Source organism: Culex pipiens, chromosome 2, assembly GCF_016801865.2.
Source record: "Culex pipiens pallens isolate TS chromosome 2, TS_CPP_V2, whole genome shotgun sequence".
NCBI classification, from domain to species: domain Eukaryota; kingdom Metazoa; phylum Arthropoda; class Insecta; order Diptera; family Culicidae; genus Culex; species Culex pipiens.
This window is the reverse complement of record NC_068938.1, coordinates 152,988,161-153,012,885: the sequence shown is the minus strand read 5'-3', so window position 1 is coordinate 153,012,885 and position 24,725 is coordinate 152,988,161. Positions and strand designations below refer to the sequence as shown.

Sequence of the window (24,725 nt, the reverse complement as noted above, 5' to 3'; positions counted from 1 at the left end):
TACTAATGAATGGAATAGTGGAATAATCCCGAATGTTTACTTTTTGGTTTTGTGCCCTAATGAAATGTTTGGCTCGATATATATATAATTCAATAGTTTTGAATAGATGTTATTGATATCACCATATAAAGAAATATTTCAAAAGAAATTTCATGTGATAAATTTAGTTCTCTACAGTTTCTAATAGTGTAGTAACAAAGTCCTGCTTTGTTTTTTCAGAAGCTTCCTGAAAAAAAATAAAAAAAAAGTAAAATGCAATTGATTTCTATACATGTTATTTGTTATTCACCGTGTATAAATCATCAGATTTTTCAATCATTTGGATGTGTTCATCACGTACATCAGACAATTTCAGTTTGTTTTGTTTGTAGAGCATTGCAAATCTAGCAAATAGTGATTTAATTTGCTCTGTAGTAATATATTTTTGTGTGGAAAACTCTTTTTCTCCAGTTACAGCATCTCTTTTCGAACGCATTGCTTGTTACAACAGCAATAAAGATATAATATATAAAGTTATATATAAAGTATAAAGTTTAAGTTAAAGTTTTTTTTAATATATATAAAGTTTTTAAAATAGTTTAAGCTTGTATTCACAAGCATTTTTTTTATTTTTTCTTGATTTTTTCAATTCAGTTATTGGAATAAGTTTGGCATAAAAAGCTTAAAGATATGTCAAATTATGCCATATTTAACATCTCCAGCGTATAAACATATTCGGTGATAAAATTGAGACTCAACAAGAACGATTTCATATCGAAACATTGTTTTGGGTTTGATGGAATTGTAAAATTTAATTAAAAAAAAGGATTTTCAAAGAATTATTGATTTTTTTACCACAATCGTAGGTACCAAAAAGTTATTATTGTAGACTTAGAGTACTAGCCATGCCTCAATTTTGCCACATAGGGTATGGTGGTATCTCCGTTTTAAAGAAAGATACGACATTTTTTTAAAAAAATCATGACTTTTCAGTAATTAGTAAATATCTCTGGAGGTAAGTATCCGACAGATGTTATTCAAAGTCGAAGTTGTAGTGCATGTAAAGACCTTTCAAATGAAACCAAGCGAGCAGGTTTACGTATTGCCAAACTTGAGTTATGAGAGTTTTAAAAATTTGGCCTATTATTTTTGAACATTTTTGCAAAATTTTGAATTGATATTTTACCTCACTTCCTCGTATCGTAGAGGGCTCATATTTGGCATGAGTTCATATTTTTTGTAGACCAACAAACGCTGAAAGTTTCATCAAAATCGGAGCTCATCGATGCGAGCAGCGTGCCCCCTAGCGAAAATCTGGCTCTTAAATTTTCCCCCTCTCTCTCTCTCTGGCTCGATTTTCGCGCGCGCGGTTTTCCGCGCTGAAGATGAACCACGAGCTCAGACCAATTACCGCGCGATGAGCAATGATGATGGCATAATGTATTAATTAGGTTTAGAGGTTTTCTCTTTCGGGCTTGAACTTTCGGGGCTCTTTGGGTTTAGCCCCGGTGAAGGTTTGTGGGCCTGGCTGTACAAACCCGGCAGCAGCTGTTGTTATTACAAATAAGTATATATACGGGAAATTAATGCAACAGAGGAAGGTTATTGCAGCGAAAGTTTACTTTATTGAACTCACTGTCTCTGCGAGCATCTCCGCTGCGGTCTACTAAACCGCGCGAGTGCGTGAAAATGTGCGTGCGAATCCGCGGAACAAATCTCTGTGTGCGACTTGTGGTTCGGATAATTGGACGTACCGGAGCACGAAAGCTCGTCACTAAACACACATAAAGTGGTTTTGTGAACCAAATTTCGTCAAGATCGTTATCGGGGTGAAAGTGTTTCAACCGCCCCATCATCTCTTGAAAATGCACCAAATCAGAGCCAATCTCGGAAGTTTCCGGTACAACACCCGCAGCACCGTTAGTGCCGTTTCGATCTAATAAAACGCGCCATTAGCAGGAGCAACTAAGAGATTCCCACACACCGCCTCAAGAATTGGCTCTTTTGTTTTGCTAGCGCTAGTTAATGCCTGTAAGTGCAGAACATCGCTGGTGCGATTATGGCTTGATTGCTTCCCACACTTGAGCGAGATGTTCTTAGAGCCAAGGTTCTGGCTTTGTTCCAGATTCGAGGGGAAACAAAAAAGTGATCTTCATTAGGTTAGACAACAGGTTGTTACGAGCTTCCTCGTGGTGTTATTAAATGCATTGTTGAAGCTTTATTTGAGGTAGGAACTGTGTCGTTTTGTGGCCTGTTGCAAGCAGTATTTATGTTTCGAACATTTTGAACTGCATTAATTTCTTGCTTTTGGAGAATTCGTAAAAATGTGCTGTTTCTCCAAAAAGTTTATTTTGGCTGAAACATTCAATAGCTTTTGCTTATAAACAGTTTCGCGATATTGTTATTTCAGCTTTTTTGTGCTTCTATGGCCCATCTACTCCGGAGGAGCGGCCGTGGCTAACTGGTTACGGTGTTCGCTTTGTAAGCGAATGGTTCTGGGTTCGATTCCCATCTGCTCCCAACGAGAAAGTTAAAAACACATAAATTTGAAATGATGAACACAGAAAAAAAAATCATGTTAATAACGTCATGATTCGAAATTCGGACACTTAGTAGTATATCATTTTTGTTATAGCTGGCAAAAAATCATGTAATAAGTTGGAAATGTAGAAACATCATCGGGTCAGTCTTCAGTCAGCTTCAAGAAAATGCATGCAAAATATGTCTTTTCTAACAATTTTTCATCAGAATTTTAAAATTAAAATGACTTGTTGTGCTTCGAATCCTGGACACTGATAAAAGCCGATTCGGAACCATCCATAAACCACGTGGACACTTTAGGGGGGGTGGGGGGGGGGGGGGGTTATGGTGATTGTCCACGATCCATACAAAAAAGTTTTTTTTGTATGGACAATTGTCCACGAAGGGCGGGCGGGGGGTAAGAGATTCCCAAAAAAGTGTCCACGTGGTTTATGGATGGTCCCTTCGAAATCTGGACACTTTTGCTTCGAATTCCGGACACTCGATTTTACTTATGAATCGCACAAATTTGGACTGAAATGTTAGTGAATGGCATTCTTTAGGTCTCAAATAAGCTGTTAACATCAAAACAATCGATATTTAATATAAAAAATTGCTAGAATTTAAGGAAATCGAAACCATAAATTTCTACTTTGCCTTCCCGGTGCTTCGAACTTTTATGAAATATTTCAAGTGAAATGTTTCGCATTTTTGGTAATTTAATTGTATTAAATTGTTTTGGCATTAACTACAGCGTTCAAACAAACTTTAAATGAAAGTTCATGTTGGAATTCATCAAATAAAACAGTTTTGACATTCATAATGCGAACTTATATACAAATAATTGATAAAACAAGATGAAGTGTCCGGGTTTCGAAGCGTCCGGGAATTCGAATCATGACGTTATTACATCTGGGAAGGGGTACATCTTTTATGTCAGAAAAAAGGTTTAATTTTACCTCTGGAAATGTGTAATTTTACCACTTTTCTGGTGTTATGCCACTTTTTCAGTCTAAATTGAGGTAAAATTTCATCATAAAAGAGGTAAAATATTCAACCTTCTAACCTTCCAAATTTACATTATTTTTTTCTGTGAATATGAATGAAAAATCGGGTTGGTAAGCAAATATGCTAACTACTAGGCCATGACGACATGGTGAGCTTGGACTGGAATTAGGAATACTGTTACAGAGAGCGAGTTGTGGCGCTATAACCACAGCAAATAGTGTCCAGGGCATTCGAGGAAATACAATGTCCCATCCCAGAGGGTCCCGGAGTACCAAACCTTCTTAGCATGGTGCTCCCAACGAATACAACCAAATCTCGGAGCGTATGGTGGTGTGTCCCCACGCTTCTTCCTCCCCTGTCGATTCAGAATTGTGTTGTTGTTCGAACACTCAGTGCTCAAACTTAACCCAATTACGAGTCATCTCTGCGATAAGGCTTTACGCAGTAGGCCTGGCCGCTTTAACGCTTGTGATGTTTCAATGAATTCTAATGCAATGGCGCACTGCAAATGTTTAGAGTGCTAGGCGTCATCTAACCTAAGGCACTCTCCAGGATCCCTTCGAAAGATTGGCTGCGCTAGGGTCTGATTAGATTAGATTAGATTAGATTAAACTGTTGTTCATTTTTTAAGCACATTTAATATGCTTCTAGTACTCCAGATTTGAGTGGTATAAATGTTAGTTTTTCCATAAAAAAAACATCGAAAAAGTAAAAAGCTTTCTTGAAAAAAAAAAAAAAAAAAAAAAAACATTTTTTTAAGTGTTACCTATTTGGCCGTTGCAAATATCTTTGAAGTGAATGTCCTTATGTTTTGCGGTACAAAAAACGAGCCCAAACATGCTAAATATCATTTTTGCAATTCCGTCGTGAAACTACTTACTTTTCCTGTCATTCTTGAACGACGAAATAGCCTACTTTTCTGTACCAAAAATACCACTCAAATGGGTGCTGAAAAGTTGAACTTTTCAGCACTTGTTTTGAAAAGTAACTCTTTTCAAAAAAAATTTGATTTAAATGATTTATTGACAAAATACAAGAAAATTTGACATAAAATTTCACTCAGTGTGTGTTTTTTGGAATTGCAAAAAATGTTGTATGGAACTCGTTGCAAAACTTGATTTTTTCAGCACTCTTCGTATTTATCCAACTCGGTGAACCTCATTGGATAAATGTACGACTCGTGCTGAAAAAATCCTCTTTTTGCAACTTGTTGCATAAACTACTATTTAACCACAGGAAAATGCATTTCAAGTTATTTTAAGTTGATTAGAATTCTATTTTTTTTAATTTTTTTCCCTCTGAATTTTAAGATTTTGAGTAGGGCGACATAACTTTTAAAAATATTTGCAACATCTTAACTTATATCCTTACATATAAAAATACTAAACATGATTGAAAAAAAAAAACATAAAACAACATAAGTGAAGTTTTCACGGGAAAAATAAAAACAACGGTCGAAAAAAAAGTTGAAAAGTTGAAATTTTCAGTACTGTTAGTTTGGTTGATGATTAGAATGTCATTTCATCATTATAGAATAATCGGAAAAGTAACTATTTTTTAAACAAAATTGCAAAAACGATTGTTAAACATTTTTTTTATCAAATATATGTCAAAGTGAAATCACAGCCCACGAAAAGCCTCAAAATTTCACCTCGCAAAAATAATTTAACACAAACTACCTCATTTGCACACTCGGTAGCAAACCCAAACCCCAATAACGCCGACAAATTTGCATTCGCTAGTCGTTTTTGTTTTCATTTTTCAAGCTCGTGGCATTTCCCAACTAGACTAAGGGTACAAACCGTGAGACCATCCGCCCCGGTGATTGATAGCACAAAACTGTTGGCAAACCGAGCAAAAATAAAACAATTTCCCGATTTCCGCGCGAGGAGCTCCTGAATATCTCAAGACAAACTGCGGCTTGTAAATTACATTCTGTGCAAATTAGACGCTAGATTAGAGCAGCTAGTCCGGCTGCAAAGCGGTACAAAAAAGGCCGCAACGCACATTATGATAGAGCTTCCCAAGATATGCCACCAGACTGTTGAGTACAATTAATTGAAGGGCAGAGAGTCGTTGTTGAGCTAGACCGCTTGATATAGAACGACTGGTCATTTCCTACCCCGTACGCAAGCGCTCAAAGAGTAGGCAGGAAGTTGGGGAAGACTTGCCACAAGTCAGAACAAAGAAGTTGATAAGTGAAGATGCCCGTAAGTCACAGTGTTGGCAACGCAAGCTACACTATGGGAAAGAAATGGTACTTTGTATAGGATTTGCAGTGCACAAATCATCAACACAGTCGTTTACTGCAGCGGAAACGGCCGTAAAAGGCGTTAATGGGCATTTGCCGTACACCAAACGACTTGCATAGTAAGTCCAAATCCGATTTTCCAGATGTACTTGAAGCTGGTGTGGTGAACCTTTTTGGGGTGATCGATGCAAACGGGTTTCGCTACCCCCGTCAACAACTCAATTCTAATTACTGTTGCACAATCGACAAGCGAAATAAATCTCCAACTGAGTGAGTTATTACCCAGCGATTGAAACAAGCGGTCGGGTGTCACAAATTAATAAATTAAGTCCCACCCGTTTCGCAACGGATGGGGAGAGAACCTATCGTACGTACATCCTACGACTTCCTGCGCAAAGAGTTTAATCAACTCCGGGCACACTATACCTTCAGCTCAGTTCTTTCTCTACGGCGGTCGTACTTTGTTCACCTGTGCAGCTATCCAACGCTGCATCAGGTACCACTTCTGGGTTCAACCGTTCGATCCCCCACATCTTGAGACGGATTGCAAAAAATAGACACTCGCAAAAAAACAATCTTTGCATAATACGATTTTGCAACCCCCCCCGTTGAAGTGTATCACCAGCCGTCAACGACTTCTTCGTCTTCTTCGTCGAGTCCGATACCCTGCTTCGATAATCTGCTTTGCATATTGCTCTTTGCTCCGTCGACGACGACGTGTAGGACACACGACTACGATGTTGTCTCTGTAGATGCACCGCAGGTGCATCGCGCAATAACAATTAGCTAATTAATTGTGGCTTCGCCCCCGCGAAGAATCGAAAGTGACTTTCTCAATCAATCATATGCCCTGGATTGGCGATTGGTACAATGGCACAAGAAGGTCGACCCCGGCTTCGTTGCATTTGGATGACGGACAGGCCGACGGATGATGAAAGTTTGTTTTGTTGAACATCAACTTCGAGTTCCGCGGTATTGTTCGCCAAGTTTTGCGCAATAGACGATTCTTGGCAGCATCACTACGCTGCCAGGCAGGTATAGCAGAGCGGGATTGCGAAGGACGTGTCGTGCAATCTTTGACATGTTTTGGCTACCAACCTGAGAACGTTAGACAACGTGAGGGTTCAACCGGTTCAGCGGGTCTTCGAGTTGACAGACGGATGAAACATCTGGATCGTCGTGGGAGATTTGCTCTGGGTCTTCGCGTCGGACAAGTTACAAGTAAAAAAACACACATTGTAAGTGATTCTATTGGGGTAACAAGTGGGGAGCTGCAGTTGAAATAGATAGCACAGTGTCATGTTTCGCGTAATCTGAAAGTTTGTTTTGAGGTTGTAGGTTGAACTGTGAGCCGTTTGACGTAACAAAACGGAATAGGATTGCACTATTTCAAGAATTGAGTAACACCTGGTGTCTTGTAGTTTCTTAAGTAACATCAAACAATAATTGTTACCAATTCCCCAAGAAGCGTTAGCAGACGAACGTTAGCGTTAGCTAATTTGACGGCTCCACTATGCCAGTCAGATCGCTGCCAAAAGATACATTTTAATCCGCAGCGATCGTCGTACCAAAGTGAGGCCTCACGTGTCTAACAGTCACTTAGCACGCGCGCGCCCACCTAAATGAGCATTTGTTTTTCTCCAAACTGCACAAAACGCAATCTTTTGAGGTTAGGTTTGGCGTTGCTGTTTTTGTATAGAAGCAAACGCGAAGCGAAATGTGCATTAATAACGAAACTAATTTTGGAAGCAACGCTGAACAAACGGTACCAGGTTGGCAAGACTTTTGTGTTGCCGGGGAAGATTGTTATGAGCTCGCACTCACACACCGGGGGTGATTATTTTTATGATTCAATATTTTTAGCACGGCTCCCAAGAAGCCTCGCGCGGATCTTGAAAGAAAGAGGCTTGCCGAATTAGAAGTGAGCATATAGTGAAAGCTCGCAAAGCACATGCAATCTCCGAGATCGCGCAAGAAGTATCCGTTACCGGAGCTTCGAACGGGTGTTACATTTCGGGCCTGGAAGAGGTGTTTGTATAACCTTTATCCGAGCTACGTAACAGCTCGGTCAGATCGGTTCGAACTCTATTCCCCTTAAATAATAACGTTTAGGTAATCTCTACCGCGGGCACTATGGGAAGGGGTTTGCAGCTCATCAAATGAGCGTCTGAACCGATAATCGCGCCGAGAGAGGAAATTGTAGCGCGAAAAAACAACACATTTTTTCCTCTATTCAGCCAAACCCTGCAAAGTTCGATGGAAACAACCGCGAAAGGCCGTTCGATTTTCACGCATGATCAATCGGTTTGATTCGAGCCGGCGCGCATTCGATCGAGTCGGAAAAAGTGCCTTTCAAACTCTTCCTAAAAAGAGTGGGCGAACAGTGGGATTGTTTGAGGAAATGCGGCCAAATCCTTTGTCAAAAGACGACGCTTGGTTATTTTGCTTTGACCAAGATTCGAACCTGAGCCCTTTGAATGAGAATCTATCTCTTTACCATGGCGCCACCAGCTTTTGATGGTAGTGATGAGAAAAAACGCAGTGATGCTCTTTATGTGTTGAATTATCTTGGTGTATTGGTGACGTTGACGAGCTGTTCTCATCGTTGGTTGGCAAATGTGCTGCCAACGGATGTCAGTAGCTTTGTCAACACTGAATGTCAACGGAGTTTCTTTTGGATGTAGATTTCATAGAAAAATATTTATTCTGCTTACAAATATCATCACAAATTTGTTTTGACAGAATTATTCAAAATACTTCGAATCCCACTATGCAGCAGAGTTTTTACGTCACCAAAATTTATCAATTGCAGCCTCAATTTTCGCTCATAATGCATTTCCTTTCTTCTCACAATCAATCTCGCTGATGCTTTGCACCGCTCACATTGGCGCGAGCTATTTTTGGCACAATTCCACCATTTTTCGAGTTTTGTTTACCCGTGAATCGGGGGAGCTTACATAAACAAACTCACACTCACACTCTTATCGCCTCTCGCAGACACCTTTGAAGTTGTCGATATTCGGCCGATAATCGACACGACTCGATCAATTTCTTCCACACGGGGAAATTGTGATTTCAGCCCAAAATGCACCGTCCATGTAAACGGCGTGGCGTTACCTCAGTGACATGGTTTTGCTCGGTGTAATCATGTCTTTAGGTTTGGCTCTTTCTTTCATTGTGATTGGCCAATCAATGGGGCTCAAAGTAGGGTAATGTGCGCTGCGCTCTGTCACAAGTGACTGAGTGACTCTCGGAGCACACGCGTCGCCGACGCCGGTTGAGGCGTGACGCGGAAATGATTTGTTGTTTTGGGGGGCTTGGTCGTTTCAGTGTACACCGGAGTCCATGGTTGGTTGGTCACCCCCCAAATGGTTTGTTTTTAATTAGAGTTCAGGGCTTGGGGTCGGGAAATTGGACGAGTATTGGACACAATTGGAGTAATTTTGGGTTGAATTTGAGCTGAGCAATTCTCTACGAAATCGGTCTTTTTTCTTCAATTTTAATTTTTGTATTTTTTAATCCGGCTGAAACTTTTTTGGTGCCTTCGGTATGCCCAAAGAAGCCATTTTGCATCATTAGTTTGTCCATATAATTTTCCATACAAATTCGGCAGCTGTCCATACAAAAATGATGTATGAAAATTCAAAAATCTGTATCTTTTGAAGGAATTTTTTGATCGATTTGGTGTCTTCGGCAAAGTTGTAGGTATGGATACGGACTACACTGGAAAAAATAATACACGGTAAAAAAAAATTTGGTGATTTTTTTATTTAACTTTTTATCACTAAAACTTGATTTACAAAAAAACACTATTTTTAATTTTTTTTATTTTTTGATATGTTTTAGAAGACATAAAATGCCAACTTTTCAGAAATTTCCAGGTTGTGCAAAAAATCACTGACCGAGTTATGAATTTTTTAATCAATACTGATTTTTTCAAAAAATCGAAATTTTGGTCGTAAAAATTTTTCAACTTCATTTTTCGATGTAAAATCAAATTTGCAATCAAAAAGTACTCTACTAAAATTTTGATAAAGTGCACCGTTTTCAAGTTATAGCCATATTTAAGTGACTTTTTTGAAAATAGTCGCAGTTTTTCATTTTTTTAAATTAGTGCACATGTTTGCCCAGTTTTGAAAAAAATATTTTTGAAAAGCTGAGAAAATTCTCTATATTTTGCTTATTCGGACTATGTTGATACGACCTTTAGTTGCTGAGATATTGCAATGCAAAGGTTTAAAAACAGGAAAATTGATGTTTTCTAAGTTTCACCCAAACAACCCACCATTTTCTATCGTCAATATCTCAGCAACTAATGGTCCGATTTTCAATGTTAATATATGAAACAATTGTGAAATTTTCCGATCTTTTCGAAAAAAATATTTTTGGAATTTTCAAATCAAGACAAACATTTTAAAAGGGCGTAATATTGAATGTTTGGCCTTTGTGAAATGTTAGTCTTGATTTGAAAATTCCAAAAATATTTTTTTCGAAGAGATTGGAAAATTTCACAAATGTTTCATATATTAACATTGAAAATCGGACCATTAGTTGCTGAGATATTGACGATAGAAAATGGTGGGTTGTTTGGGTGAAACTTAGAAAACATCAATTTTCCTGTTTTTAAACCTTTGCATTGCAATATCTCAGCAACTAAAGGTCGTATCAACAAAGTCCAAATAAGCAAAATATAGAGAATTTTCTCAGCTTTTCAAAAATATTTTTTTCAAAACTGGGCAAACATGTGCACTAATTTAAAAAAATGAAAAACTGCGACTATTTTCAAAAAAGTCACTTAAATATGGCTATAACTTGAAAACGGTGCACTTTATCATAATTTCAGTAAAGTACTTTTTGATTGCAAATTTGATTTTACATCGAAAAATGAAGTTGAAAAATTTTTACGACCAAAATTTCGATTTTTTGAAAAAATCAGTATTGATTAAAAAATTCATAACTCGGTCAGTGATTTTTTGCACAACCTGGAAATTTCTGAAAAGTTGGCATTTTATGCCTTCTAAATCATATCAAAAAATAAAAAAAATTAAAAATAGTGTTTTTTTGTAAATCAAGTTTTAGTGATAAAAAGTTAAATAAAAAAATCACCAAATTTTTTTTACCGTGTATTATTTTTTTCCAGTGTAGTCCGTATCCATACCTACAACTTTGCCGAAGACACCAAATCGATCAAAAAATTCCTTCGAAAGATACAGATTTTTGAATTTTCATACATCATTTTTGTATGGACAGCTGCCGAATTTGTATGGAAAATTATATGGACAAACTAATGATGCAAAATGGCTTCTTTGGGCATACCGAAGGCACCAAAAAAGTTTCAGTCGGATTAAAAAATACAAAAAAAATCGAATGACCGAAATCCTAGAGAACTGCTCAGCTGTTAAACAAATTCCAGTGCGGAGATATGTTGTCCAACATTAAGATACCCATAGACTTGGATGCGAGGATGGCACTTTATGTTGTTTGGCAAATTCCTGATGTTTTTTTCCTTTATTGGGAGTAAACTGGCTTTTGCGAACTTTAAACTTAGCTAGTGTCTATCCGGTCAACTGAGGTAAGCTAAGTAACTGTCCAAGCCTTATTTCAATACCCAACTTAATTGTGGAAAAGAAATTTATCATGCAGTCCGTTTCCCCGATTCAAAAAATAGCCACCTTTGTGATGTCAATCCAAAAACTCTCTTTTCCCACAATTTGCTCTGTTCGCTTTAGCCGGCAAATGTTCGCCCATTTGTAAACAGAGCCACAAGTACCAATATCACTACAACCGTTTCCTCGGTACGACCAGTTCCGGCCATACTGGCCGCGACTACTCTCTTCCATTAATTGGACAAATTAAAATAAATTAATTTCAATTATGGCATCGTTCCCCCGGTCCGGGCTCACAAGCCAAGCCTATTGAATCGAAACCGTCAAAAACTATGTGCACGCGATAGCCTGTGTGGCCGGGCGTATCAACGAACAAACAACACTGATATTCTTGGGCCTCGGTGACGTCAGCGCGATGCGTCCATAAACTTTGATTATGGACAGTGTTTCCTTCCCGCGTGCAACCATGCCAAGGCATATCGCACCCTTATAGCGGGACTACGACGCGTTACACGGTATCGGTTAAGCCGCTGCTGGATATGGTTATGCGAGCGCAGATCGCCGCGACCAGTGCAAAACATCCACACCTTGTAGACTACCATTGGTAGGTTCTACGCGCGTGGGTCCACTGCGCGGTGCGCACCAGACGTGCAAAAACTTCAATTGTACTTCCACCGATGTGTGTAAGCTGTAAACAGGACTTGGAGGCGTCCAATAGCTTAAAACGGTCCGAACACGCTCCAGAAGTTGCCTGGTTCGCGAGCAATTGAGTAATTGCTCCACGTCGTATAACTGGAAGAAATGTTTCTCGGTACAACAAGTGGGGCCGTAAACTTGACCTTTCAAGATCGAGTAGTTGCCTGCGTGGTCGTTGATCAAAGTCGTACTCCAGCGACTTTGGTTGCGCAACTGAGTGTGCTCAATTACCCTAGCCGACGGATCTTATCACCACTCACTTGAAGTGAGGTGACATCAATCAGTGACCATCAAATCGTCGCCATCGTGCTAACTTGTTGTACGTGCATTTTGGGCCAAATTGAATTAAGAACGCCATTTTGTGCAGCTTACAATGCCTCACCTTTTGACCTTCACAGATCCCCAAAATTCGATTTCAATCCTGAGATATTCAACAAAAACCGAAAAAACTCCGTGCATTTTTGTCACTTTACATATGAAAGTAGTTTCAATCTTGTCGTGCTATCTTGTCACTCCATGAAAATTGGTGTAAGTGCGACAAAAGGCCAAAGGGATTTCAGGCCAGGAAAGTCAGGATGCGTTTGTCGCACGTACAAGCTAGACTACCGTAAACATTTGTAATTATAACTCGGGACTCCAGCAACCAACTTCAATCAAACTTTGGGACAATGCACAGAATGGTGAGCCAAACAAAACGTGTTTGTTATTGTTTACATTGCGTACTCTCGTTTTTGAATATTCAAGGTCAAACATTAAAACGCGTTTTTCTCGGAACGTCAAAATGGCGGGTGCGACAAGATAGCACGACGACGTCGAAATGGTCTCTACGAGACGTCGCGAATCTGATTAGGTTTGGTCACTTTCCAAGTCTGTCGAACGTCCCGGGTGAAGATACTCTGAATAGCTCATAGTAATGCCCCTTTTCCACGGGTGTTCTAATCCATTCGACATCACTCCAAATGTAATTTACCCCTTTAAAGCCGAGCTCCTTACATGCAGTAGCCTCACAAAGCGGTCACGGTTGATTAGCGCGGTTGAAAATCGTTACTCCGCCCTTTTAGCGTCAACAGGCCACACATGTTCAGGAAAAGTCGGCCTGAGAAAACCTAAATCACGCCTTGTCAGTCTGTCTGTCCGGGGCTGACTACCTTGTCCGTTCCTCAACACGAAAAGCACAGTTTTGCGGCAAAAGGTCAACCCATGGTGTTCTTCATTAGGCGTGTTGTGGTGTTGCCTGCCAAGAAGTCGGAAAACCGCGCCAACTCGTAACAGCTGCTGGTGATCGATTGGGCTGGCTGGTCGCCTAGAAACCTAAATTCTTGGGCCTGTGGCGAGTAGCCGTTTTGTTTCACGAGTGTTCCTCGTTGGAGTGGCGGCGATAGCCAATGAACCGAAGCGGCGCGCCGATGGAAACGCAATTAATTGGAATAGTGGTTTTTTAGGCTAAAGCATTATTATAACTGTGTGGAGCTGCTGCTGGTTGGTTAACTAGAGCTGCTGAAGTGGTGACCAGCACCTGAGGCGATTTGTTCGGCGAATTATTTTTGCTTGCCAGACGAATAATGAATTAGAATTGTGCACGCGAATTGGCAGGATTTACGGCGCGTATTTGGGTTTAAATTTTCGACTTCGATGTGCATGATTGATGAACTGGCCTCGGCTAATGAGCACCATATTTAGAGGTTTTGGCTGACCCACAGCAAGTCACCCAAGCGTTGACAGCTGCTTAACAAATCGACAGGTTATAAGTTCTGACGAATGAAATTGGTGTCGGGAATGGTATTTTAGGCTGTTGTCTATACTTGAACTGGAATCTATAATTTTCAACAAGTTTTAGGTTAAAAATTCAGCTTTAGGGCGTCCAATTTTCCCGGGATTACAAATTCCCGGGATACGGGAAAAATATTTTTTAAATCCCGGAAATTCCTGAGAACCCGGGAAATTTCTAGAACAGTTATAAAATCTATGTTTTTCATTACATTTGTTATGTTTTCAAGCTTAAAATCATAGAATTACTCAATACCATTAATTTGTGATAATCTACATTTCAATCAAAACAAGAACAGCAGTTTTTGATAGCCTTAAAAAATGTTCTTTGATGTGCCTTGGGTTTTAAATAAACCACAATGTTTAATCCATTAGGATTGAAGTTAAAAAAGTCTCTCATATTTAAATATTTTTTATATTACATGATAAGAATAGCTTAAAACATCTATTTGAAAATGTTAAAAAATAACAAGAAACAACAACAAACAAAATGGTACAGTCATCCCACATATTCGGAACAACCACAAATTCGGAACACTTTTATGATAATTTGTCAATAGCATGCCAAAAGTAGCTTTTCTGTCGACCTTACTATTTTTAGAACCTTCATTTGGACATTATCTTGCTATTTCACTAGTAAAAGTAGCACTTTTTGAACAAAAAACTTCATTCCAAGACTATTTCTGGAGTTTTTTTTAAAAGGACCTATAAACCAAATTTTAAATTTTTGCTTTTTGGGTGTTTTTAGAACCGCCTTGAGTCAGGGGTATTCAAAAACACCCAAAAAGCAAAAAATAAAAATTTGGTTTATAGGACCTTTTAAAAAAAACTCCAGATTTTGTCCAGAGCAGCACTGCTCCAAATGGCCTGTTTCATAATTGTGGGATGTTATTGTGTCTCCCACTATTGTGGAACACCTGAATTTAACTGATATTTTCACAAACAAAGTTATCAAACCATGTATAAATCATGACTAAGCTTGAGTTTCATTGCTTTCAGTGTGTGAAGTCATTATTTGGTAATAAATATGTACTTCTGGAGAGATCCAAAGTTTGTTTACATTCGTAAGAAAAAAGTGTTCCGAATTTGTGGATTCTTCAAAAACTTCATATAAAAGTTAAAATTTGCAGGTGTTTGATACAGCATTCGAAAGATCGCAAGAAAAGCTTTAAAATGAAGGTAAAAGCGAATCATTAAGTTCAATGATCGATTTGCTATGATTTTTTGAACATTGGTCGATCTGGAAACCGTTCCGAATATGTGGGATGACTGTACCAGTCAATGTAAAATTTCAGAAAAATAGGTACAGCAGATTTAAGAGCAAAACATTTGGAAATGGGACCGATTTGTTTTGTTCTGTTCCTGTTTTAACCGAAATCAATAACAAAAATCAAAACACTATGCAAAAAAATGGCTTGAACAGCTGTTGTCTTAATTCGTTACATTTGTCCTGATTTGCCAAAGATGCTGGTGGTTGATGAAAAATTAACAAATATGATATTTTTTTCAAATTTTAGATCATAAATATACATGTTTTTTTTAATCAGTAAATTAAAAGTTTGACAATTTTCCTTAATAAGCCAAACTAATGCTGATATATGCTACATACAAATTTTAATGCTTTAAAATACTTATCGATTACTAAGTATTCAACTGTTCATCTATTTCCACAACTAAATCTGAATTTCCAGACCAAAATTAGATTTTTTTTGATTTCAAGAATTCCCGGGATAAAATGTAAAAAAAAACTCGGGATTCGCGAATTCCCGGTTTCGGAAAAATCCCAGGAATTTTGTCCCGGGAATTCCCGGGATGGACGCACTATTCAGCTTCAAGAGAAATACGTCGTTTTCCGATTGAATATTCAATCCACAAAAAAAGTAAAATGTTATCGAAACTGTAGCTAAAATACGAGTGAATTAATTCAAATAGAACAAAAAACTTCACTTTACCTATAAACTGAGATTTGTTTACGCTTTCACGTTATTAAGAAAAACTAAGTCAAAATTTTCCTTAAATTGATACTATTTTTTATGATTTCAGTGTTTCAGTTCAGAAAATTTCAATCGTTCCAGCCGATTGTGGGCAACGGGGCCACGCGGTTGCTTTGCACGGTTGATCTTGATTTTCGCGTCCTTTTTTCGCCTTCCTTTATCATCGTTGACCGGAAGGCACGCCGCCGGTGGTGCCTACGGAAGTCATTATGTCGATTACGAGCAGCGCAGAGCCGCGGTTGCTAGCAGATTTAGTCGTGTTGTTGCGTTCTTTTTACAGTCTTTAGAGTCGATCGCATGTAACATAACCACGCGGTTGCTTTGCATGTTTAAATATGAGTTCAGGCGTTTTTGTGAAGTGATATTTTTCCGGCATCATCAGTCGATCGTGAGCAGTGGTTCGCGCGGTTGACATGCATGTTTTGTAGTGATTTTGAGATTTTTTTTGTGTATATAGTTTTTGAACCTTATTTTTTTTAAGACGAGCCAGTCATATTGCTTGATAAATCTCTTCCTACATCATCGATGGTCAGAAGGCATGCCAGCGAATATGTGTTAAGGTTTATAATGTTGTACAAATCATTATAATAAATGTAATTTTTTCTACATCATCGCTGATCGAATGGCACATCGAATTCTTTATTAAGTTACCTTTTAGTTCCTACAACTATTCATTGGTCGATTCACAATATTGAAAAAATATGTTTTTACGTGTATTAAATTTGTTCAATAAAGTCAGGTTGCATTTCTATTACATGAATATTCAGAGTAAATATCACACCAGAAAACTTGTCACAATTGCAGGATGTGTCAAGATACCGCAATCTGCTCGGGACTCAGAATCGAATTCAAAGATATTTATTAATTATAATTTATACATACATTTTATTTTTCTTTCAAATATGATCACAGTTCAAAAGATCAACCATAATTAAATTTTTATTGCAATTTTCCCAAAACAAATCTCTTTATAAGCTCTCAAGCAGCTTAATTTTATGGTCTTTCGTCTCAAACCATTTGAACCATTTACCCACCCTTGCTGCAAGACCGATTTTCTTCGATTTTCGCGAGTAGCTGCTCAAAAGAAAGGCCACCAAACAGTTACGATTTCATAATCGAGTTGCATTATGTCGCGCGACTGACGGGGGCGCCCGCGCTCAAACTATGCACTAAAGTTACTCCAACTCTCCCGGGTTATGCTTCCCCATGCCAACGTCTCGTCGCGCCCGGTCTTTATTTATGCTTCTTGAAGGCAAAATTGATTCAAAATAAAATGGCTTCTGGCCGGTTTGTTTGTGCTAACAAATCTCCCCCTCGGGGAGCGAACTACTACTAGCGTTGGTGTTACGTTATGCATTTCTGTTGCACTTCTGCTGCGAGTCGGCGGCGTCGTGTTACATACACGCCGTTGACACGCCGCCGCCGCGAACGGGGTTTATCGTCTGTGATTTTTATGGGTGACATTACTATATGGCTTCCTGGGGGCCCCCGAGGGTGTAGCGGTGCTACTGAGCCGCATGCTGATTGTGAGTCTGCGAAGATATGCTCGAAGTATGTTTGGTCTATGCGCCACTAAGTTGAGCTACGAGTTTTGTAACTTGCGCTACTTAGAGTTAGGCATGTCAGCGCAGCTACTGTCAGGGCATGAAATTGATATGCTTTTGTTTTAGGTTAACGAATGTTTGCGTCGTTGCATGAATTGATTGCGACCAATTTTAATGCCCACTTGCAAGCTGACAGGGACGACACGGGTTTCGTCTCACTCTGATTAAAATAAAACAAGTTTAAGATTTTTGTAATTTTACAGACAAAGCTGTGCAATTTCCAACTGAGAGTAGAGAGCTCTCAATCTGTTGGCAAAATGGACCAGTGAACGGACGAGGAGGATAAAGAGAAAATCAAGAGCATTTTACTCTCAAATCGACGCTGTCGAGCTATCTTGTCGTACGTCGCTTTTTGACGTTCCGAGAAAAACGCGTTTTGATAATTGACCTTGAATAAACAAAAACGAGAGCATGCAATGTAAACAACAACAAACACGTTTTGTTTGGATGACCATTCTGTGCATTGTGAACATGTTTACGGTAGTCGAGCTCGTACTTGTGTCAAACGCACCCTGACCTGAAATCACTTTGGTCAAATGTCGCACTTACATCAATTTTCAGACTGTGTCAAGATAGCACGACAAGATTGAAACTTCTTTCATAAGAAAAGTGACAACAATGCACGAAGTTTTTTCGGTTTTTATTAATTATCTAAGGATTGAAATCGAATTTTGGGGATCTGTCAAGGCCAAATGGTGAGGCATTGTGTGTTGCACAAAATGGCGTTAGCACGACGGCAACGAGATTATACTCCTGCTATTTTGCTATGGGCTTTGAAATTACTATTTTTAATGCAAATTCGTTGCTTTATTCTAACGTCTACGCTCAACATTCAGACCATAAATAAATTCAACCTTAAATTCACGACTTAACTCACAAACGCCAAACAAGATCCCGACTCCAAATTTTTGGAAGTTGACCCCAATCCATCTGGGAAACCGCAATTACTTAGCCAAAAATATTGCCTTGCTTGCCTAAGTAACCAAAACGCATATAAATTCTTGCCAAAATTAGCCCTCTACTTGAAACCCGTTAAGCCGGATGTCCCACACCTGCTACGCCGCCGTTGTTCCGAAGATCTTCCTCTTCGTGCACGCGTATTACAGTAAATCGCATGTTTTATGCGCGCAAAGCTCTCTCCCTTTGCCGAGTTTGAGGAGGAAAGCCCAAATAAGCAGACTCACTTTATATGATAATTCTCGGCGCGATAATGAATTGTACATTCAACTCTCGAGCAACACACAACACGCTCCAGTGTGCAAGAAGTGAGACGTTATTAGAATACCGCGTCTTGAGCTTGCGTGACTTCAAGATTTTTTCTGCTGCTACTTCCCCCTCAAACTCTGAGCCAGGGGTTTAGGTTAGGAAAAATCAGTCAAACGTTGCGAGAGGTTCGCGGCGGAGAATTCAGACCACTTGTACTACATCCAACGGTGCGCGTTGGCGGCGGTTGAGCCTCCCGGGAGTTTGATTTATGATTGTTCAGAGCTTGGTGCAGAATTATGCAATCACTGCAGGCTGTGCGGTGTGTAGACATTTGCATACGTGCGCAGGTAGACGATCTTGAAGCGCATAGCTCACACTCTTCTTGGGGTACATGATCGTGTGGTCGGGTTGGCATAATTAGGTTGCAACGGCGAGAATGTGTGTACTACACTGCCGGGCGATCCCTGGGACCTCCGGTGTTATGTGTTTCACGGAATGCAACACCGTGTGGGATTTGCGTGGCAGAGTTCCGGAAGAATGGCTACGATCGATGTGCTGTAGGTACCTCTCTGATATAACTGTTCTGCTTTCCGTGCGATGGGTTTCGCAGAACAATCGAATCGAATCTTCAACCGGAAGGCATTCAATAGTGTGGCGCATCTTAACAGCGCATACACGACTATCCGCTTAACGAGGTTGATAAGAGACGACCACGACTTCACGAGTCACGGTCCTCCGTAACAATTGGGAACCTATCAAGACAAGGGGGACTCCAAATCGGTGCCAAACAGTCATCGCTCTGCGATTCTTTGTTTTTGCATACATGACTTGGCACTTTCGGCGGTGTTTTGTTTTGATGAGCGTTTTCCACCAAGTTTCCTTGAGCAGCGCGCGAGAGAGCGGGAATCAGGTCGTCCAACGGAAACCTCGATTACCACCTCGCGCACTCTCTCCACCGGCGCAAGTCGCCTGTGACGCCGCGCTGACGACCGGCTGACGCGTCCCAGAGATTTCCCTTGTCGGCTGGGAGAGGCGCTTTCCCCCAAAAAGCAGCAAGCCCCGAAAGCCCCCGAAGGTCTTTGGATCACCGCGCGCGCCATATACTTCCAAGATGATTGCATCGTGCGATCGTGATCGGCTTGGTTTCGCTCGATAGGCTTTCCAGCGCATCGGCTCCGGAGGGGGGAGGCTCTCCCGGGAAATGCCGGTTGCTGCGCGGCCGTTTATCGGATCGGAAAATAGCGGATTTCGGCGAGAGTTGGCGGCCGCGCGTGTTGATTAACTGGTTCTATGGAGCGTTGAGTTGGCGTTGAGAATCGGCGAAATGCCGCCGAGTTGTTTACAGTCGAGAAAACAAAACATTTGCGCACCATTTCTTTGGATGGTAATCTAAATTGAAGCAACTCGTGCTGGGTCGTTTGGTAACGAGACCCACACGATGGGGGGATTTCGTGGCGACCAACCGAAAGGTGTCTACGGATTATCCAACACTCAATTAAGACTAGCCGCCTCCGAAGCAGATGTGGCGTCGGGCGGTGCATCGTGAGCGAGATTTGGCGCTATTTATAGGTGCTTTGGAGGGTCTGATTGGTTTTCCCCTCTCTTGTTTGTGTCTAGGGTCATCTTTAGTTCCATTGATGTTGATCGATCAATGATGGTCATTAAAGGGGGATTATTACGAGATATACGGAGGTATTGGTTTTGACGGAATGGATTTGTATATTTTTGGTAGAGGCTTGGTGGAAACGATTGTAACATTTCGAAATAAATTGAAATATTGTGTCATTTGGAACTGAAACCCATCAATACGAGATGAGATTGATTTCTGTGTTGGCGTAAATGGGTTTCTACCCATGTAACATTTTAGGCGTTATCAATGCTGTCACAACCGCTATAAAACCTATCAGCCAAAACCACTAAATGGTAACAAACTTCCCAGAACCTTGATAAACCCCACTTGAAACCTAAAAAGACCTCCGCAAAAGGTTGTTACAGCATATTTATAAAAACCCACAGTTTGATGCTTTACAACTAATTCCTAACAACCTTATCACAGCCTTATTAAAACCTTTGTTAAAACCTTGTTAGGAGTTAGGGAAAAATGACATTTCATACGTCTTCATGCGTCTTATGACAAACAGATTTTATTCTGGTAAAGCATAAATCTTCGTCTTGCCAAATGAAATTATGGAGATGGTTGTCAAAAAGGCGATGATGACATGATAGATATTTAAGGTAATTAAAATAATTTCAATGCATTAATCCAGAATGTAACTTTTGAGCAAATTTCAATAAAATTTATGCTTGTATCTTTTTTTTCTGCCAAGATGGCGGTCAATCATATTCAATCAGATCAAGCGTTTAGCGCCATATTAAAGCATTGTTTTTTTTTCATAAAATTATTTTTATTAGGTCCTTTTCGGTACTGGGACCTGGTAAGGACCGAGTCGGCTTTTGTAATTACATTTTACTTAAGGCTAAGAGTAATTACAGAGGATCTTGTGTGTAAATGTTAGTGGGAGGGGAGCCGAAAAGCATTGCTATTTTGCTGCGTTAATTGCTTTTTTAAGAACTTATGGTTTTAAGGCCGTAGAAGGTATCCTTCATTCTTGGGACAATGACTGTCAGTGATAGTTCTGAATTCAGAGTCCAGAAATAGTAAATTGTCATGAAAAAATAATCACGTTATGTAAAACGCTTCAACAAATAACACAAAGAAACCCATTTTTTGATTGATACATTCTGAATCAAGATTTGAATGTTTTTCTAAAACAAACATGGCCGCCAAATGGCCGATCTGGAGTGATGCCTTCCAGAGCCTTAAGAGAGCTTTTTGCATGGCTAATGCCACTTGACAGCTACAACACCCTTGGTTTTAAAGAAGCATGCGATAAAACCGATTAGCATGGCATTGCCATCTGGTTTTCAAGCATCTATTAAAACTTCCATAAAACCTTATTTAATGCCAGTCGGCCTTTATATTCACCAGAATTTATGTCTGAGGCATAAAACCTTGTTAGAACCTATTAATAAGCTCTTGCTTGTTTTTTTGCGGTGAATGCCCAAATAAAATTATGAAGCCATCAGGATTCTACCATAAAACCTTAATAAAACTAGGTGGCTAGTTGGTTTAAAAATGTTACTTGGATAAGAAACTACTTTGCCGATTAATTTATGTATTTCATTAAGGTTTGTTGCGGACGAGTTAAAATATTCACTTCAGCTTAAGCGAAAAGGCGAAACATGTAAAAATGAAATGCGATTTTTCAATATATTTGGGCCAATTTTAAAATAATTGATGGTTGTAAAATTTAAATGCACCGATTCGAAAATAAATGTTTTGAAATATTATTTAAATAAATTAGCTTAAAATAGGCTGACTCAATAGGGCGGAATCGAAAATTGATTTTTTTTTCAGCACCACATTTTTTGGGTCCCTATTAGGGTCCCTAACAACCTCCCAAAATTTGAGAGCGATTGGTTAAGTCCACGATTGGCGCAAAGCTAATCAAATTTGTATGGAAATTTCTATGGGGAAACTTGCATTTTCACATTTTTAAATTTACAAAATTCATGTTTTATTATTTCATGAAACTAACACCGTAGAAGTATAGTCCTGAATGTCCTGAACAACTCTCCCGAATGTTCAAAAGTTGTACCGAAATCGCGAAAAAAGAACATAATACTTTGAAAAACCAAATACAAAAAGTTTGAAAGAGCCAGAGTTTTGTCAAAAACTAAGATTCATAAAAAAAAATTGTTCAATTTTTTTAACTTAATACTAATATATAAACAAATGCGAATTTGGTGTGCAGCATACCTTTTAATTTTTTCAATCATCAAGCTAAATTCAACAAAATCAAAGTTTATTCAGCATTCAACAAAATCAAAGTTTATTCAGCAAACTTCTGACAGTACAATATTTTTGTTATTAGTCAATCAAGAATGATAACACCACTCTACAGCAAATCGCACCAACACCATTCATTCGACCTTGCGGGTAAATTATAACTGTGTGTATGCGTGTGCGTCTGCTCGTACAAGTGATAGTGCTTTCTCAACAAGTGGTAGAGAGGAGTCACGCAAAGCTCGCGCTCGCGTGTCTACTGCTCATGTGTAGTGGTAAAAGTTTGTGTCCGTACTGATAAGGGTAATTTCCGGCTGACGCTGACGCGCAAAATAGTTCAGCTCGATTCAGGGTTTCGTTCTTTCGGTATTAAAATTACTTAAATTTGTTACGAAAATGAAGATGTTCCTGTGAAATCTTGATTCATTAAGCTGTCGATGCCACTTGGTTTCAGCAGAAACCAGATTTGTCCATGCTTCAGTTGAGCTCAAGAAGACGAGTATAGCGGCTTCATTATTAGCACGCGAGCGTTATATAGGACCTGTATCAAGATCAAAGCTATAGACACCTAGAAGAGGTACCGTGGTAGCTTGAGCGTTACGTCAGAATTTAGTAGTTTTCAAAACTCGGAGACGACTGAAGTAACACTTTCAAACGAGTCAGTCACGCCAAGTCGATTTCGAGAACGTCCATTAGCCTCATTTGTACCCTACACCGTGTAGTCGCTTCGATCAATATTCCTTATCGTCGAAATCTACCAAGTGTGTAAGTGTTGCCCCGTCAAAAGCATTCCATTACATTGATTGAGTGACACATTTTGGAGTTTCGAGCATTCCCACGACTACTGTAAAGGGTGGAACCCCTTCACTTAGCGTGCGTTGATACTTCAAAGCTTCCGTCTTCTGGTAAGAATCCTGTTGACACTGACATTAATTTGAGTCGCTTCTTGAGATTGCGTTTTGTTCCCACAACCACCGACACCACTTCAAGTTCAACCCTCTTGAACCGTTTTCGGGGTTGACATTCTCCAACTTCGCGAGAGCTCTTCTCCATGTACGGAATGCTGTGCAGTTCAATGTCACGCGCAGCTGATCTTCCGTATGAGACGCGTAACATTGTTCAAATTCTTGTTTGTTCCGCGGCTGTTGAACAGCAGCTGAGGTCACTCCGGCAGATAGTAAAGCACATTCTTCGTGAAATCGCACGAAATTCGCTGATTTCCTAGTTCCAGCAGGTTCCGTTTCTTCCACACTATCTTATCTTCCGAAGCTTATCCACCGCTTCGTATACACACACTTGATTTTTATCGTATTTTCCTCTTTCTTCCCGAAAAAAACAGATAAAATTCACTTGACCATGTCTCTCGAGACAAGGGATGAAAGCAGGACGGCCAAAATTGTATTCGAAAAAAATCGCGCACCGGCTCTTTATTCCACGACTCATAAAACCATCAAAACGTAACACATTGGCCTCGATTCCGACGACCAGCCGGGGGCGCTTTCCACCTCAATCCGATGGTTTCACACAAACAGACAACACATTCTCAGCATGAGGAATGTTTTTCTTCACGCAAATTACAGCACACACCTTGCACGATGCGCCAACACGATGCGCAATTATAATGGCACATAAAATAATCAACCCGAAAAAAAAATATACAGAAATAATACTGCACCGTGTAAAATTCCCCCTTTATCCTATTCGAAAAAAAACCACAACAATCACAACCACACTGCCACCCCACACACACAACTACACGCCTTCAACATCAACGAAGACAGTTCCGAATGTGTTTAAATTAAACCGCGAAGCGATCCTCCGGTTCTTCGCGGAGGAAGAACGAGATTTCAAGCGATTAAGAGTCCACGACAACTGGCGCGCGCGCACGTTCACACTGTACGCGAGTCACGACGATACTAACGAGCGTCGAGCGCGACTCGGAGTGGAATGAGCAATAGTGCTCAGCTGAGTGCCTCCCAGCCACAGCCACCCCACGCTTTTCCCGAAGGTGAGCCGAAGTGGGAACTCAGCGGCGTTGCTAGCGGACGGCGCGCGAGTTGTTTGGTTTCGTGTTCGTGGTTACTAAGCAGCTCGCGCGTGAGATATCGGAAATTCGAGGAAAATTCGGAGAAATTGAGAGGGCTTTCTCTCGTGGTTTGCGATCGCGAGGATCGTGCGAGAGATTGGGAGGGTGAGTTACCACTGGTAATATTTTGAGTTTGGAGAAGGAGTCTAGTTGACGCAGTA

General features: G+C 39.9%; 1 protein-coding gene across 10 annotated transcripts in view; it reads right to left on the bottom strand.

Moving 5' to 3' along the window:
- Positions 1 to 24,725, bottom strand: part of LOC120430004 (rab11 family-interacting protein 4B) — a 224,957-nt gene that overhangs the window by 92,853 nt on the left and 107,379 nt on the right. Inside the window, exon 1 of one of the 10 annotated variants that reach the window (XM_052708411.1) lies at positions 24,154 to 24,399. The exons of 8 other annotated variants lie outside the window; for them this stretch is intronic. The gene's annotated coding sequence lies outside the window, so the exon portion shown is untranslated. Of the gene's footprint in view, positions 1 to 24,153; positions 24,400 to 24,725 lie in introns of those variants that run through there. One more of the 10 variants, XM_052708413.1, reaches the window with a different exon arrangement.